We start from the raw sequence: 18,925 nt of genomic DNA, 5'->3' as shown, positions 1-18,925 counted from the left end.
AAAGGTGTGTATAGCAAGGATGATTGTGGCAAACTAAAAAGCAAAGACTCAAATCATACAAGACACTCCAAGCAAAACACATATCATGTGGTGAATAAAAATATAGTCTCAAGTAAAGTTACCGATAGAATAAGACGAAAGAGGGAATGCCTTCCGGGGCATCCCCGAGCTTAGGCTTTTGGTTGTCCTTGAATTTTAAGTTGGTGTGCCATGGGCATCCCCAAGCTTAGGCATCCCCATGGGTAGTCTCCGCCGGTCAATTTTCGTCCCACCATTTTCGTCCGGTTTTTTTTCGTAGGTTAACCTTGGTAGATTTTTCGCCGCTCGATCCAACTCCTCCCTCTCCCTCGGTCTCGCCTCTCCTATGGTTCGCCGCCCGCCGCCGTACCCCGCCGCCCTGCTCCGCTGTTGCCCCTCCCTCCGCCTGCCTCGTCCCTGCTCTAGGGTTCGCCGCCCGCCGGAGCCCCCCGCCGCCCTGCTCCGCTGTTGCCCCTCCCTCCGCCTGCCTCTCCCCCTCCCCTACACTCACCCCTGCCCGATCTGGATCTGGATGAGGCGTTGCCTCCCGTTCCTCTCATCGCGTCCCTTCTGCCAGCCATGGAAGAGGGGAGGAAGAAGCTTCTCTGTAGAATCAGCCGATCGAGCGGGCTCCTGATGTTGGCTTGCGAGAATGCGGCAGATCTCGTCGATGCTGCAGGGCCTGGCCCGTTCCATGTCTCTGGGAAAGGATAGGAAGATGGAGGAGGAGCACCAGGGGACGGTGCTGCGGTCGTCGGGGACACTCTGGGGCGAGGGCTCCGAGACGTTCGCTGCCGCGTGCTGGACGTACAAGCACCAGCACCACCGCTGGCCGTTTCCTCCATACTGACAGATCGCCGTGTTGCTATCCTTGTATGTTGTAGCCAGGAGGAGAGGTAGGCGCGGTGCCGCTCATGGCCGTGGCGTCGTGCTTGTGGTAGTGGTGAATTGGAGAGAACGGCCTCCTATCTATGCACGTCCATCTACTGCGGGCTTTCCCTCTTCCAGCAACATCATGTCTCAGTTTGCCGCCGCCATTCATCCGGATGGCCCTGGACATACATACCAGCACCACACCCTTCCTCCTGTTGCTGGGGACGCAGCTATCATCGGTCCTCTGTTGTCAGCAGCCCGGACGTACAAGCCGTCGAAGCTGACGTTCCTTTGCACAGGCTGCACAGACGGGTGTACAAGTTGTTGCTTCTGTTCATCCACGCGCCAGTGACTCACATACGTTGCTAGCTTTTGTTACTTGGTCCATCCCTAGGAAGCAATAAGATTACTTCGGTATGCATATACACGTTGCTAGCTACGTGCAGGGTATCTCAAGTTCACAAATATTTATGAGATTGTTTTACTAGCTTTTGTTATTATTTGGCCCTTTAGTATGCAGATTGATCTCAACATTCATAAGAATCTTCAAAAAAAAGGAGATGAAAATACTTCAAGTAGTTCTGAGTGGAGATCATTTGATAGCATTTTGTTGTAGCATCTACAGAAGACCTTTTCATTTCATTTTACCGAGAAACGCTGGAGGGTTCATGTTTTCCTTATCCAGGACATTTTGAAGGTTCCTGATGCATTCTTACAAGAAGCAACAATCCAGAGGTTAGTCAATCTTTGTCGGGATTTTTCATTTCTAAAGGTACACTAGCGACTATTGTATCAATATAATCCTCCATGCTAAAAACACTCATTCTAGATTGCGTGAGCTTGTCATACCATTTTTTGTAAAGACAAAAAAATAATTTATACTCCACAACTTGATGCATTGTTGTTGCATCAACATTTCCGGAATTAGCAAGTCAATTTTTTAGGTGTATGTTTGCTAAATTGGTGAACACAGTTGGTCTCTTTAATCAGGAAAAAAATAGCATGATTCTCTAAGCTACATGAATTACTCTTCAGCGGCATTTCATATCAGTGGTGTGTGACTTGCTATACTGCCTATGTGTGTGTATTGAAGTTTTCTTCTTTTGAATATGTAGGTAATTAGTGAAATGATAAGAGGGTCAATTAATGGTGTTCAATTTTTCCTTCAAGCAAACAGTTTGTACCCAAATACAATACTATTCAGTATCATCCTGAAACCAATATCTCAAAGATTCATTCTTTATGAATTCGAGCCTTGGCAAACCACTCCCATTACAAGGTCCCATAAACATGCTGGTTTTGTATGTCGATATTCAAATTAATTGGGCAAAAAATAGATATATTTACTCTGATATTTTTACATATTCAGGTGAATAGCATCCTGTTTTTACTTCAAATAATTAACAAAAAATTAAAGATCGTGATTATGTTGTTTATTAAATTCCTCTTGCATTATCTTTGATGAAAAGTATATTATCTGTCAGCAACGATATGTTAATATGGGAAAAGGAAAGTCAAAATATGTTATCTCAGGCCAATATTCTGAAATTAGTGAAGCCCTATAGTATTTACTGGATTGATCGCGACACTGCTCATATTTTTTGGTACTTTAATATCTGGAATATTTCTTTTAATCATGAGCCGAGGAGATGATGGGTTGCAGGCACGCGCCCCGTCCTTCTCTTGTTTAAGGTTTGGCGAATGCATTAAGTTTGGAGAGGAAACTAACATGAATGACCAGGCGATCTTTTTTCTGACCTTTTTCTCCCTTTCTAATTACTCCTCTCATTTCCTCTATTCTTCTTAGCCATCTACTTTTCTATCGCCATATTGATCTCTAAACTCACTTCATCTTTTTTCTTCCAATTCATCCGATTGTTGTGTTCCAAGCACACATGTCATAAAGCATCACCTCCTGCTTGTTCGAACATGTTTGATGTACTTACATATTAACATGTTTGATGTACTTACACATTAACAAAACTGATCAGTAACATTCATGCCGAATTATTTGGGTTTGGTCCTCTGCTTTTTTACTGTTTATTTATTGATGAAGATAGCAGATGTTCATGTTTTTAAATATAGTTACATGTGTTTGTACCAAAAAAATATAGTTACATGCGCTTCCAGTTGGTAGAGATCAAAAAATTAACTCACTGATGCAAGGAAAAAGAGCTCTTTTATAGACACTGCCAGCAGTGGATACATGGTGAGCCTTTCTGAATGTGTTTTATGAAATAAGGCTAATTTAAGGTCATTTTTTTGTTGGATAAAAAACAGACAGTTGGTTATTGGGTTATTCGTGTTTGTTCTCAATTTCTCATGTCGCTCTCTTCTCTGTCCAGGGATACGGGTGCCAGGACGACACCATCTTCTGCGTCGTCTGCCTTCCTCTCCTCCAGCGGGAGAGGCCCATGCCTTCCTCTCCTCCTGCGTGGTGGAAGATGGCCGCAGTTAACGGCGCTCCTGCGAGCGGGGGACACGAGTGCGGTGCAGACAGTGACCAGGTGTGACGAGACAGCCGCCGGCCGCCTGTGGGCGGTTCTTTCACGTGCTGTAGACCGTGCCATTCTATGACGAGGATGTGTTCCAGGTGAGCATTCTGTGAAATGGTTACCTGCTTCACGAAATGCATTCATAAGTAGCGCTTTTCTTGTTAGATCATCATAAAATTCTGGATCTTACATTTGATACCATGTTTATTTTATGAAATTGCCATCTCATTCACATGCCAGACTGATCCACTAGCCAAAAATGTAACAGGAAATGGAAACAAATGAAACTGGATGCTCATCATGTATTTCATGAAGAAATTTGCATGTCTGGGGCATGTCTCCGTATAAAAGGCCGATCTCTGCACAACAGTAGTTTCTTCAGGTTATGGTGTCCGATTTTTTTCATCTCATTTTGCCATGCACTAGATTACATGGTTAATACTGTCACTATGCAATAACTGGGAAGATTATGGAGGGAAGGGACAATATGTAAGATGGGGCAAGGAGGCTGGTGTAGATCTTGCTTCTCATGATGACTTCATATCTGATGCAACACTTCAGAGCTACTACAAAAGCTTTTTTTAGGAAGCTACTACAAAGCTTTTTTTCGGAAGCTACGACAAAGCTTTTGTTCAGGTAAATTTCTAGCTTAAATGGCCATCGGAAATGGATTCCTGTTATCCGTCATGCTTGGTGACTAATGGATATCATCATATGCATAGCTATATGAAATGCTACCAGCAAACAGTTACTGTAGTTTACCAGCTCTGAATTATGTAGTCGTGTTTTCCTGTTATACCAGACTTTCAATATTGTGCATATGTTTCCTTTTCTTAGCTTGTTTTTTCAAGAGTAAACACAATCACAAATGAGGCCTACAAAGACGATCCTACCATTCTTAACTGGACGATGATCGTCGAGTCATGCTGCCCTTCACATCCATCAGGCGATACACTCTAGGTCCTTATTGCGGTCTTATTTTTGGGACTTTGAAACCATCTTCCATCACGTCTAATATTGTTGTATTTCATAATAGTAATTGTTCAGCCTTTGACTGACATATGGATGATATTTGTAATATATTTCTTTCTTCCATATTACCAGGAAATATGTCGAAGCACAGAATATATTCCATTTGCAGTGGACTACCAGAACAACACAACACATAAAAAGAGGAGTATAAGTGGAAACCTTTCTTTCTCTTTAAATTCTTGAGGACGGTAACATTATGATGAAGGTGGAACCATAGAGAGATGTGTATTTTTAATTGAGATATTTTCAGGAGTACCTTTGCAAAGCTGATATATCTTTCTTTTACAAGATATGGTTGCACTTGCTTCATCTACATAGGCCGTCTGGAATGCCATGAGGCCGGGATTGGTGTAGGAAATCTTCAAAGCTATTATATTGGTCTCCAGAAACTTGCAATACATCAATGCATTTTTATTTTTATTTTTTTGCTGACACCACAGCTACCACCTCTTCACTAAATGACAGAGGTTGCCAGCAACTGCACATGGAAAGATTGAATGTTATATTCTGTCTACTAATCAATAAGGAGGGAGATCAAATTACTGCTCTCAAATATTCACCTGATTGATTTTGAAAATAGGGTTAAAAATGGTGTTATGAATGAAGATGGATGGGGGTGAGGGCTGGGAGAAAGATGTTGTATTGCAAGAAGAAGTTGGTTAAGAAGACTGATGATTATGAGAATGAAGGACACGAACTTTTGAATTAGACCAATTGTTTGATCGATCATTTTTGTTCTCTTGAAAACGATGTATGGTCAATTTTAGTATTCTGATGTGATTGAAGAATATAGGAGGGACAAAGAGATGTGCTATTGCCAGGACAATTATGACTCTATTCAGGTATTCAGTTATGATTCTCCATGGTCATGCTTCTCCTGTTCACCTGGAAGTTTATTGATGGGAGGGAAGCCACTTCTGCTTTGATGATTTCTTGAAAGTTCAGGTTAAAACACTTTTGCTCTTAAAGTCTGTTTATCAATTCTTTGGATAACCTATGTAACGATTGGTTTTGTATGAAAACGATTGGTTTTGATTTTCATACAGCTAGGTGAATTTACGATCAGTATATACAAGTCAGGTTGTTTGCGAGAGAATTTCATTCCCTAGAATCATTGTCATTGTTGTTGCCTACAAGGTACTTGAAGAAAATGCCCGAGACATATTTTAAGGAGTATAATTCAGCACTAAGGTTATTATTACAACGATGAAATCTTTGTTGTGGTAGTTATGTCTTCAAATGCGTCGATCCCCATCGGCTTACTGAAGTAAACTTTTTTTGTCGATTTCTATTGGCTTACTGATAGCTTGTTTATTCTTTTCGAATTTTAATTCCTTGATCTTTGCCTCTGCCCATCTCCATATCACACAGAAGGTGCTCAGTGCAATGCATCATGCAGTGATTCCATGATAGCTACTCCCTCCGTTCCGAATTACTTGTCTTAGATTTGTCTAGATACGGATGCATCTAAACTCAGTATCTAGACAAATCTAAGACAAGTAATTCGGAATGGAGGGAGTAGGAATTAGGAACTGCCCATCATTTGTATGTTTCTACAATTTTCCTGCTTGTTGGAACATGTTTGATGTACTTACACATTAACAAAAATGATCTATAACATTCATGAAAATATTTGGGTTTGGTCCTCTGCTTTTTTGCTGTTTATTTACTCATGAAGATAGCAGATGTCCCTGTTTTTAAATATAGTTATTTGTGCTTCCAGTTGGTAGAGATCAAAGTATTAACTCGCCGATGTAGGGAAAAAGAGCTCTTTTATAGACACTACTAGCAGTGGATACAGGGTGATCCGTTTTGAAATTGTTTCATAGAATAACTCCCGTATAAGGTTTGGTCTTTTGGGTATACAATCCTTTCTTGAGATGAGCATTGGCAGCTCACATAAGTATACAGTAGTATATTTGACAGATGATGATGATCATTGGCAGCTCAGATAAGTATACAGTAGCATATTTGACAGATGAGCATTTTCAACTCTTCTAAATCTATGTTTACCACTTAACAATGAACTATGTAATTTAATCAATAGACTCACTTCAGTTGCCATGCTAACTGAAAATCTATATGTCAAATGATGCGACTGTCAAGTGGAAGTTACTTATATTTTCTTACGTCACCTAAGTTTCTTTTTAGCAAGCTTATTTAAGTGCGGCCAAAGTGTACTCTGTTTTTTAGATAATCTCCATGTTTTCTATTGAGATCAGAGAGCAGCTGAAGTAGTGATGGGACTATACCATTTTTAGGTTCTGAAGGCAAAGCTTCTTACAGAGTTAGTCACATTTGTCAGTTCTGTGAGTAGAAGAAATCTTGATAGCTTGTTGCTTCTGCTCAGTGTGCTTGGTGCATAAATTGATTGCTTGCTGCAAATGTTGTTTAGTGTCCTATTTCATGGTGGCTGCGGATGCTATATATTTGGAGATTTTGTTGCCGGTATTTGGAGTGCTAGGAGAGTTTCTAAACTACTTTCACGGCATCATAGATAGGATAGTGAACCAATGTGACATATGTATAACATTTCATGTGAGATTCTTTGCAGCAAACTGCATGAGCAAGCGGTCCATAAGTATCGTGTGAAAGAGAGAGGACGCCATGGTAAAGATGAGGTGAGCATTATCCGGTTTAAAGGAGAAGGCCCCAGCGAGAAATGTCCTGCTAAGATGGGAAATTGAGCGGTAAGGCAGGAAAGGGAAGTGTGCATCGTGGGGTGGGGTTTTCGTGTTGGGACCGTATGTTGGGATAACATATGGGTTGGATTTGGGGGCGTCCGGAGTATCCATACGGTTAAATTTTGGGGAGCTCGCTTTATGTCCTAACATGTTCGGACGTATGAGGGAGAAATCAGATTTAACCTTGGATATGACCATTTGTGTGATTTATTTGTATGGATCGTAGCCCGTAGCAACGCACGGGCGTTCTACTAGTAATATGTAGGTTTCGAATACTTCTATAATCCCGAAAATTCTAAAATAAATTTCTGGACATGCGGAATTTATTTACACTCTCCAGTAAAAAATGGCAGCAAATCTCGTGAGCGCTAAAATTTCTGTTTTTTACAGCAAGATCGCAAAGACTTTCCCCAAGTCTTCCCAAAGGTTCTACTTGGCACAAACACTAATTAAAAGCATAAAACCACATATAAACAGATCCTAGATGAATTATTTATTACTAAACAGAACTAAAAAGCAAGGAACAAAAATAAAATTGGATTGCCTCCCAACAAGCGCTATCGTTTAACGCCCCTAACTAGGCATAAAAGCAAGAGTAGATCTAGGTATTATCGTCTTTGGTATGCAATCCATAAGTGCCTCTCATAATAGATTCATAAGGTAATTTAATTTTCTTTCTACGAAATTGTTCCATGCCTTTCCTTAACGTAAATTGGAATCTAATATTCCCTTCCTTCATATCAATAATTGCACCAATCATTCTAAGGAAAGGCCTACCAAGAATAATAGGACATGTAGGATTGCAATCAATATCAAGAACAATGAAATCTACGGGCACATAATTCCTATTTGCAACAATAAGAACATTATTAATACTTCCCATAGGTTTCTTAATAGCAAAATCCGCGAGGTGCAAATTTAAAGAACAATCATCAAATTCATGGAAACCTAACACATCACACAAATTTTTTGGAATCGTGGAAACGCTAGCACCCAAATCACATAAAGCATAGCATTCATGATCTTTAATCTTAATTTTGAAGGAAATATGCCCTAGAGGCAATAATAAAGTTATTATTTATTTCCTTATATCATGATAAAAGTTTATTATTCATGCTAGAATTGTATTAACAGGAAACATAATACATGTGTGAATACATAGACAAACAGAGTGTCACTAGTATGCCTCTACTTGACTAGCTCGTTAATCAAAGATGGTTATGTTTCCTAACCATGGACAAAGAGTTGTCATTTGATTAACGGGATCACATCATTAGTTGAATGATCTGATTGACATGACCCATTCCATTAGCTTAGCACCCGATCATTTAGTATGTTGCTATTGCTTTCTTCATGACTTATACATGTTCCTATGACTATGAGATTATGCAACTCCCGTTTGCCGGAGGAACACTTTGTGTGCTACCAAACGTCACAACGTAACTGGGTGATTATAAAGGAGCTCTACAGGTGTCTCCAAAGGTACATGTTGGGTTGGCGTATTTCGAGATTAGGATTTTTCACTCCGGTTGTCGGAGAGGTATCTCTGGGCCCTCTCGGTAATGCACATCACTGAAGCCTTGCAAGCATTGCAACTAATGAGTTAGTTGCGGGATGATGTATTACGGAACGAGTAAAGAGACTTGCCGGTAACGAGATTGAACTAGGTATGGGATACCGACGATCGAATCTCGGGCAAGTAACATATCAATGACAAAGGGAACAACGTATGTTGTTATGCGGTCTGACCGATAAAAGATCTTTGTAGAATATGTAGGAGCCAATATGAGCATCCAGGTTCCGCTATTGGTTATTGAACGGAGACATGTCTCGGTCATGTCTACGTTGTTCTCGAACCCGTAGGGTCCGCACGCTTAAGGTTACGATGATAGTTATATTATGAGTTTATGCATTTTGATGTACCGAAGGTTGTTCGGAGTCCCGGATGTGATCACGGACATGACGAGGAGTCTCGAAAGGGTCGAGACATAAAGATTGATATATTGGAAGCCTATGTTTGGATATCGGAAGTGTTCCGAGTGAAATTAGGATTTTACCGGAGTACCGGGAGGTTACCGGAACCCCCCAGGACGTATATGGGCCTTAGTGGGCCTTAGTGGAAGAGAGGAGAGGTGGCCAGAGATGGACCGCGCGCCCCTCCCCCCTTGGTCCGAATAGGACAAGGAGAGGGGGCCGGCCCCCCTTCCTCCTCTCTCTCCTCTTCCCCCCCTCCGCGAATCCTATTCCAACTAGGAAAGGGGGGGGGGAGTCCTACTCCCAGAAGGAGTAGGACTCCTCTTGGCGCACCACCTCTTGGCCGGCTAGCCCCCCCTTTGAGCCTTTATATACGGAGGCACGGGGCACCCCTAGAGACACAAGTTGATCCACGTGATCATATTCTTAGCCGTGTGCGGTGCCCCCTTCCACCATAGTCCTCGATAATATTGTAGCGGTGCTTAGGCGAAGCCCTGCAACAGTAGTACATCAAGATCGTCACCACGCCGTCGTGCTGACGGAACTCTTCCCCGACACTTTGCTGGATCGGAGTCCGGGGATCGTCATCGAGCTGAACGTGTGCTAGAACTCGGAGGTGCCGTAGTTTCAGTGCTTGATCGGTCGGGCCGTGGAGACGTACGACTACATCAACCAAGTTAACGCTTCCGTTGTCGATCTACAAGGGTACGTAGATCACACTCTCCCCCTCTCGTTGCTATGCATCACCATGATCTTGCATGTGCGTAGGATTTTTTTTGAAATTACTACGAAACCCAACAGTGGCATCCGAGCCTAGGTTTTATGTGTTGATGTTATATGCACGAGTAGAACACAAGTGAGTTGTGGGCGATATAAGTCATACTACTTACCAGCATGTCATACTTTGGTTCGGCGGTATTGTTGGACGAAGCGGCCCGGACCGACATTACGCGCACGCTTATGCGAGACTGATTCTCCCGGCGTGCTTTGCACAAAGGTGGCTAGCGGGTGACAGTTTCTCCAACTTTAGTTGAACCGAGTGTGGCTACGCCCGGTCCTTGCGAAGGTTAAAACATCACCAACTTGACAAACTATCGTTGTGGTTTTGATGCGTAGGTAAGATTGGTTCTTGCTTAAGCCCGTAGCAGCCACGTAAAACTTGCAACAACAAAGTAGAGGACGTCTAACTTGTTTTTGCAGGGCATGTTGTGATGTGATATGGTCAAGACATGATGCTAAATTGTATTGTATGAAATGATCATGTTTTGTAACCGAGTTATCGGCAACTGGCAGGAGCCATATGGTTGTCGCTTTATTGTATGCAATGCAATCGTGCTGTAATGCTTTACTTTATCACTAAGCGGTAGCGATAGTCGTGGAAGCATGAGATTGACGAGATGACAACAATGCTACGATGGAGATCAAGGTGTCGCGCCGGTGACAATGGTGATCACGACGGTGCTTCGAGGATGGAGATCACAAGCACAAGATGATGATGGCCATATCATATCACTTATATTGATTGCATGTGATGTTTATCTTTTATGCATCTTATCTTGCTTTCATTGACGGTAGCATTATAAGATGATCTCTCACTAATTATCAAGAAGTGTTCTCCCTGAGTATGCACCGTTGCGAAAGTTCTTCGTGCTGAGACACCACGTGATGATCGGGTGTGATAGGCTCTACGTTCAAATACAACGGGTGCAAAACAGTTGCACACGCGGAATACTCAGGTTATACTTGACGAGCCAAGCATATACAGATATGGCCTCGGAACACGGAGACCGAAAGGTCGAGCGTGAATCATATAGTAGATATGATCAACATAGTGATGTTCACCAATGAAACTACTCCATCTCACGTGATGATCGGACATGGTTTAGTTGACTTGGATCACGTAATCACTTAGATGATTAGAGGGATGTCTATCTAAGTGGGAGTTCTTAAGTAATATGATTAATTGAACTTAAATTTATCATGAACTTAGTCCTGGTAGTATTTTGCAAATTATGTTATAGATCAATAGCTCGCGTTGTTGCTTCCCTGTGTTTATTTTGATATGTTCCTAGAGAAAATTGTGTTGAAAGATGTTAGTAGCAATGATGCGGATTGGATCCGTGATCTGAGGTTTATCCTCATTGCTGCACAGAAGAATTATGTCCTTGATGCACCGCTAGGTGACAGACCTATTGCAGGAGTAGATGCAGACGTTATGAACGTTTGGCTAGCTCAATATGATGACTACTTGATAGTTTAGTGCACCATACTTAAATGGCTTAGAATCGGGACTTCAAAGACGTTTTGAACGTCATGGACCATATGAGATGTTTCAGGAGTTGAAGTTAATATTTCAAGCAAATACCCGAGTTGAGAGATATGAAGTCTCCAACAAGTTCTATAGCTAAAAGATGGAGGAGAATCGCTCAACTAGTGAGCATGTGCTCAGATTGTCTGGGTACTACAACCGCTTGAATCAAGTGGGAGTTAATCTTCCAGATAAGATAGTGATTGACAGAATTCTCTAGTCACCATCACCAAGTTAGTAGAACTTCGTGATGAACTATGATATGCAAGGGATAACGGAAATGATTCCCAAGCTCTTCGTAATGCGGAAATTAACGAAGGTAGAAATCGAGAAAAACATCAAGTGTTGATGGTAGACAAGACCACTAGTTTCAAGAAAAGGGCAGAGGGAAGAAGGGGAACTTCAAGCAGAACAACAAGCAAGTTGCTGCTCAAGTGAAGAAGCCCAAGTCTGGTCCTAAGCCTGAGACTAAGTGTTTCTACTGCAAAGGGACTGGTCACTGGAAGCGGAACTACCCCAAGTGATTGGCAGATAAGAAGGATGGCAAAGTGAACATAAGTATATTTGATATACATGTTATTGATGTGTACTTTACTAGTGTTTATAGCAACCCCTCAGTATTTGATACTAGTTCAGTTGCTAAGATTAGTAACTCGAAACGGGAATTGCAGAATAAACGGAGACTAGTTAAGGGTGAAGTGACGATGTGTGTTGGAAGTGGTTCCAAGATTGATATGATCATCATCGCACACTCCCTATACTTTCGGGATTAGTGTTGAACCTGAATAAGTGTTACTTGGTGTTTGCATTGAGCATGAATATGATTTGATCATGTTTATTGTAATACGGTTATTCATTTAAGTAAGAGAATAAATTGTTGTTCTGTTTACATGAATAAAACCTTATATGGTTACACACCCAATGAAAATAGTTTGTTGGATCTCGATCGTAGTAATACACATAATCATAATATTGAAACCAAAAGATGCAAAGTTAATAATGATAGTGCAACTTATTTGTGGCACTGCTGTTTAGGTCATATTGGTGTAAAGCGCATGAAGAAACTCCATGCTGATGGGCTTTTGGAATCACTTGATTATGAATCAGTTGATGCTTGCGAACCATGCCTCATGGGCAAGATGACTAAGACTCTGTTCTTCGGAACAATGGAGCGAGCAACAAATTTGTTGGAAATCATACATACTGATGTATGTGGTCCGATGAATATTGAGACTCGCGACAAGTATCATTATTTTCTGATCTTCACAGATGATTTGAGCAGATATGAGTATATCTACTTGATGAAACATAAGTCTGAAACATTTGAAAAGTTCAAAGAATTTCAGAGTGAAGTGGAAAATCATCATAACAAGAAAATAAAGTTTCTACGATCTGATCGTGGAGAAGAGTATTTGAGTTATGAGTTTGGTCTTCAGTTAAAACAATGTGAAATAGTTTCACTACTCACGCCACCTGGAACACCACAACATAATGGTGTGTCCGAACGTCATAACCGTACTTTATTAGATATGGTGCGACCTATGATGTCTCTTACTGATCTACCACTATCGTTTTGGGGTTATGCATTAAAGACAGCTGCATTCACGTTTAAAAGGGCACCATCTAAGTCCGTTGAGACGACACAATCTGAACCGTGGTTTGGCAAGAAACCAAAGTTGTCGTTTCTTAAAGTTTGGAATTGTGATGCTTATATAAAAAAGTTTCATCCTGATAAGCTCAAACCCAGATCGGAGAAATATGTCTTCATAGGATACCCAAAGGAGACTATTGGGTACACCTTCTATCACAGATCCGAAGGCAAGACATTCGTTGCTAAGAATGGATCCTTTCTAGAGAAGGAGTTTCTCTGAAAGAAGTGAGTGGGAGGAAAGTAGAAAACTTGGTAAGGTAATTGTACCATCTCCCTTATTGGAAAGTAGTTCATCAAAGAAATCTGTTCTTGTGACTACTACACCAATTAGTGAGGAAGCTAATGATGATGATCATGTAACTTCAGATCAAGTTACTACCGAATCTCGTAGGTAAACCAGAGTGAGATCCGCACCAGAGTGGTACGGTAATCCTGTTCTGGAAGTCATGTTACTAGACCATGACGAACTTGCGAACTATGAAGAAGCGATGGTGAGCCCAGATTCCGCAAAATGGCTTGAGGCCATGAAATCTGAGATGGGATCCATGTATGAGCACAAAGTATGGACTTTGGTTGACTTGCCCGATGATCGGCAAGCCATAGAAAATAAATGGATCTTCAAGAGGAAGACGGACGCTGATAGTAGTGTTACTATCTACAAAGCTAGAATTGTCGCAAAAGGTTTTCGACAAAGTTCAAGATGTTGACTACGATGAGATTTTCTCACTTGTATCGATGCTTAAAAGTCTGTCCAAATCATGTTAGCAATTGCCGCATTTTATGAAATCTGGCAAATGGATAACAAAACTGCAATCCTTAATGGATTTCTTAAAGAAAGAGTTGTATATGATGCAACCAGAAGGTTTTGTCAATCCTAAAGGTGCTAACAAAATAAGCAAGCTCCAGCGATCCATCTATGGACTGGTGCAAGCATCTCGGAGTTGGAATAAACGCTTTGATAGTATGATCAAAGCATATAGATTTATACAGACTTGCGGTGAAGTCTGTATTTACAAGAAAGTGAGTGGGAGCACTACAACATTTCTGATAAGTATATGTGAATGACATATTGTTGATCGGAAATAATGTAGAATTATTCTGCAAATCATAAAGGAGTGTTTGAAAGGAGTTTTTTCAAAGAAAGACCTCGGTGAAGCTGCTTACATATTGAGCATCAAGATCTATAGAGATAGATCAAGACGCTTGATAAGTTTTTTTTCAATGAGTACATACCTTGACAAGATTTTGAAGTAGTTCAAAATGGAACAGTCATAGAAAGGGTTCTTACCTGTGTTACAAGGTATGAAATTGAGTAAGACTCAAAGCCCGACCACGGCAGAAGATAGAAAGAGAATGAAAGTCATTCCCTATGCCTCAGCCATAGGTTCTATAAGTATGCCATGCTGTGTACTAGATCTATTGTATACCCTACACTGATTTTGGCAAGGGAGTACAATAGTGATCTAGGAGTAGATCACTGGACAGCGGTCAAAATTATCCTTAGTGGAATAAGGATATGTTTCTCGATTATGGAGGTGACAAAAGGTTCGTCGTAAAGAGTTACATCGATGCAAGTTTTGACACTGATCTAGATAACTTTAAGTCTCAATCTGGATACATATTGAAAGTGGGAGCAATTAGCTAGAGTAGCTTCGTGCAGAGCATTGTTGACATAGATATTTGCAAAATACATACGGATCTGAATATGGCAGACCCGTTGACTAAAATTCTCTCACAAGCAAAACATGATCACACCTTAGTACTCTTTGGGTGTTAATCACATAGCGATGTGAACTAGATTACTGAATCTAGTAAACCCTTTGGGTGTTGGTCACATGGCAATGTGAACTATGGGTGTTAATCACATGATGATGTGAACTATCGATGTTAATCACATGGTGATGTGATCTAGATTATTGACTCTAGTGCAAGTGGGAGACTGAAGGAAATATGCCCTAGAGGCAATAATAAAGTTATTATTTATTTCCTTATATCATGATAAAAGTTTATTATTCATGCTAGAATTGTATTAACAGGAAACATAATACATGTGTGAATACATAGACAAACAGAGTGTCACTAGTATGCCTCTACTTGACTAGCTTGTTAATCAAAGATGGTTATGTTTCCTAACCATGGAGAAAGAGTTGTCATTTGATTAACGGGATCATATCATAGTTGAATGATTTGATTGACATGACCCATTCCATTAGCTTAGCACCCGATCGTTTAGTATGTTGCTATTGCTTTCTTCATGACTTATACATGTTCCTATGACTATGAGATTATGCAACTCCCGTTTGCCGGAGGAACACTTTGTGTGCTACCAAACGTCACAACATAACTGGGTGATTATAAAGGAGCTCTACAGGTGTCTCCAAAGGTACATGTTGGGTTGGCGTATTTCGAGATTAGGATTTTTCACTCTGATTGTCGGAGAGGTATCTCTGGGCCCTCTCGGTAATGCACATCACTGAAGCCTTGCAAGCATTGCAACTAATGAGTTAGTTGCGGGATGATGTATTACGGAACGAGTAAAGAGACTTACCGGTAACGAGATTGAACTAGGTATGGGATACCGACGATCGAATCTCGGGCAAGTAACATACCGATGACAAAGGGAACAACGTATGTTGTTATGCGGTCTGACCGATAAAAGATCTTCGTAGAATATGTAGGAGCCAATATGAGCATCTAGGTTCCGCTATTGGTTATTGACTGGAGACGTGTCTCGGTCATGTCTACATTGTTCTCGAACCCGTAGGGTCCGCACGCTTAAGGTTACGATGATAGTTATATTATGAGTTTATGCATTTTGATGTACCGAAGGTTGTTCGGAGTCCCGGATGTGATCACGGACATGACGAGGAGTCTCGAAATGGTCGAGACATAAAGATTGATATATTGGAAGCCTATGTTTGGATATCAGAAGTGTTCCGGGTGAAATCAGGATTTTACCGGAGTACCGGGAGGTTACGGAACCCCCCGGGAAGTATATGGGCCTTAGTGGGCCTTAGTGGAAGAGAGGAGAGGTGGCCAGAGATGGGCCGCGCGCTCCTCCCCCCTTGGTCCGACTAGGACAAGGAGAGGGGGCCGGCCCCCCTTCCTCCTCTCTCTCCTCTTTTCCCCCCTCCGCGAATCATATTCCAACTAGGAAAGGGGGGGAGTCCTACTCCCGGAAGGAGTAGGACTCCTCCTGGCGCACCACCTCTTGGCCGGCCAGCCCCCCCTTTGAGCCTTTATATACGGAGGCATGGGGCACCCCTAGAGACACAAGTTGATCCACGCGATCATATTCTTAGCCGTGTGCGGTGCCCCCTTCCACCATAGTCCTCGATAATATTGTAGCGGTGCTTAGGCGAAGCCCTGCAACAGTAGTACATCAAGATCATCACCACGCCGTCGTGCTAACGGAACTCTTCCCTGACACTTTGCTGGATCGGAGTCCGGGGATCGTCATCGAGCTGAACGTGTGCTAGAACTTGGAGGTGCCGTAGTTTCGGTGCTTGATCGGTCGGGCCGTGGAGACGTACGACTACATCAACCAAGTTAACGCTTCCGTCGTCGATCTACAAGGGTACGTAGATCACACTCTCCCCCTCTTGTCGCTATGCATCACCATGATCTTGCGTGTGCGTAGGAATTTTTTTGAAATTACTACGAAACCCAACAAATTTTAATAGTAGGTTCCCACTCATCATGAAGTTTGTAGGGATAGAAACTTCCAATTCAAGCTTTTCTTCATAAGATTGCATTAAAGCATCAATGATATGCTTAGTAAAAGCTTTATTTTGACTATAAGCATGCGGAGAATTTAGCACGGATTACAACAAGGAAATACAATCTATTAAAGAACAATTATCATAATTAAATTCCTTTAAATCCAAAATACTGGGTTCATTGCTATGTAAAGTTTTGACCTCTCCAATCCCACTTTTATTAATTTTTGCATCAAGATCCAAAAACTCCGAATCATTGGGACACCTTTTAACTAAAGTTGACTCATCTCCAGTCGCATCATTATCAAGATTCATATTGCAAAACAAATATTTAATAGGAGACACATCAATCACTTTTAGATCTTCATCCTTATTATCATCAAAACTAGAAGAACACGCTTTCACAAATCAATCTTTTTTAGCACGCATCTAGCGGTTCTTTCCTTGCACTCATCAATGGAAATTCTCATAGCTTTGAGAGACTCATTGATATCATGCTTAGGTGGAATAGATCTAAGTTTCAAAGAGTCAACATCAAGAGAAATTCTATCCACGTTCCTAGCCAACTCATCAATCTTAGACAATTTTTCTTCAATCGAGGTATTGAAACTCTTTTGCAAACTAATAAATTCTTTAATATTAGATTCAAAATCAGAGGGCATCTCATTATAATTTCCATAAGAATTGTTGTAGGAATTACCATAATTATTAGAGGAATTACTAGGAAACGGCCTAGGATTAAAATTACCTCTATACGCGTTATTGCCAAAATTGTTCCTACCAACAAAATTCACATCCATAGATTCATTATTATTCTCAATCGAAGTAGACAAAGGCATATCATTAGGATTAGAATAAACACTCTTATTAGCAAAGAATTTCATAAGTTCATCCATCTTTCCACTCAGAACATTAATTTCTTCTATTGCATGCACCTTTTTACTAGTAGATCTTTCAGTGTGCCATTGAGAATAATTAACCATAATATTATCTAGGAGTTTGGTAGCTTCTCCTAAAGTGATTTCCATAAAAGTCGTGGTCGAATCTAAAATATTTCTAGAAGCAAGATTCAATCCGGCATAAATTTTTTGTATAATCATCCAAAGATTCAAACCATGTGTGGAGCAATTATGTATCATTAATTTCATCCTCTCCCATGCTTGTGCAACATGTTCATGATCAAGTTGCTTAAAACTCATAATATCGTTTCTAAGAGAGATGATCTTAGCGGGAGGAAAATACTTAGAGATAAAGCATCTTTGCACTTATTCCATGAACCGATACTGTTTTCAGGCAAAGACGAAAACCAAGTTTTAGCACGATCTCTAAGTGAACACGGAAATAACTTCAATTTAACAATATCATTATCCACGTCTTTCTTCTTTTGCATATCACACAAATCAACAAAGTTGTTTAGATGGGTAGCGGCATCTTGTAACATCCTAAATTTTCAATTTGGAATGTTATACATAGGTCATTCATGCATATCATATTTTATGGCATTTTCGTTCCGCAATCCTCGAAATCCTAAGCAACTCAAGGAACCTCAGAGAGAGTTGGGGATTTCCCGGTTTTCATATTTGATTTTCATCAAATACTGAAACGAGGATTTTTGATTTTAATTATTTTTCTCTCCGAAAAATATTTCGTATTAAAATATAAGAGAGGAGATAATATGACTTCTTCAAAATAATTGAAATATTGGAGGAAAAATATTAAAGTCATTTATTTGATTTTTATTTGATTTTATTTGGATTTTATTTGCATTAGAAAAATTGCACGTTTTCAAAAATTGCATTTTAGGGCCAAGAAAATGTTCATCTCGTTCTAAATATTTTATTTAGACGGTGAAAATTTGTTTTGTCATTTTTAGATTTTTATTTTATTTTCTAGGATTTTATTTCTGTCGGTGAAATTGTTTTTAAAAAAAAATCTCCAGCCAACTGGGCCGAAACCCAGCCGGGCCGCCGGCCCAATCGCCGCCGCCGCCTTCCTCGCGTGCGTGCGCCGCCGCCGCCGCCGACTCGGACAGGAGTCCGAGCCAGACTCCTCCTCCGCCGCGCCTTGCCCCCTCCTCCAAGCCGCCGCCCCCTCCTTATATACGCGCCGCCCCGACCCCCACCACCACAACCACCGCCTCCCCGCGCCGCCCTCGCCGCCCCCCGCAGCCA

General features: G+C 41.1%; 1 long non-coding RNA gene across 4 annotated transcripts; it reads left to right on the top strand.

Moving 5' to 3' along the window:
* The first annotated feature begins 321 nt into the window (after nt 1–321).
* On the top strand, nt 322–5,863 carry LOC123128240 (uncharacterized). Of its 4 annotated transcripts, none has more exons than XR_006462995.1 (4): nt 322–1,626; nt 2,007–3,484; nt 3,655–4,022; nt 4,491–5,281. It is a non-coding gene; the product is annotated as an uncharacterized lncRNA (long non-coding RNA). The 4 variants fall into 4 exon arrangements; XR_006462993.1 differs by adding an exon at nt 5,465–5,863 and having other exon boundaries at nt 332–3,484; nt 4,491–5,363; XR_006462994.1 differs by having other exon boundaries at nt 332–1,626; nt 3,237–3,484.
* The last annotated feature ends 13,062 nt before the right edge of the window (nt 5,864–18,925 follow it).

Source organism: Triticum aestivum, chromosome 6A (genome assembly GCF_018294505.1).
Source record: "Triticum aestivum cultivar Chinese Spring chromosome 6A, IWGSC CS RefSeq v2.1, whole genome shotgun sequence".
NCBI lineage: Eukaryota > Viridiplantae > Streptophyta > Magnoliopsida > Poales > Poaceae > Triticum > Triticum aestivum.
Note: the sequence above shows the minus strand (reverse complement) of the source record. Positions and strands in the feature narration are given on the sequence as shown.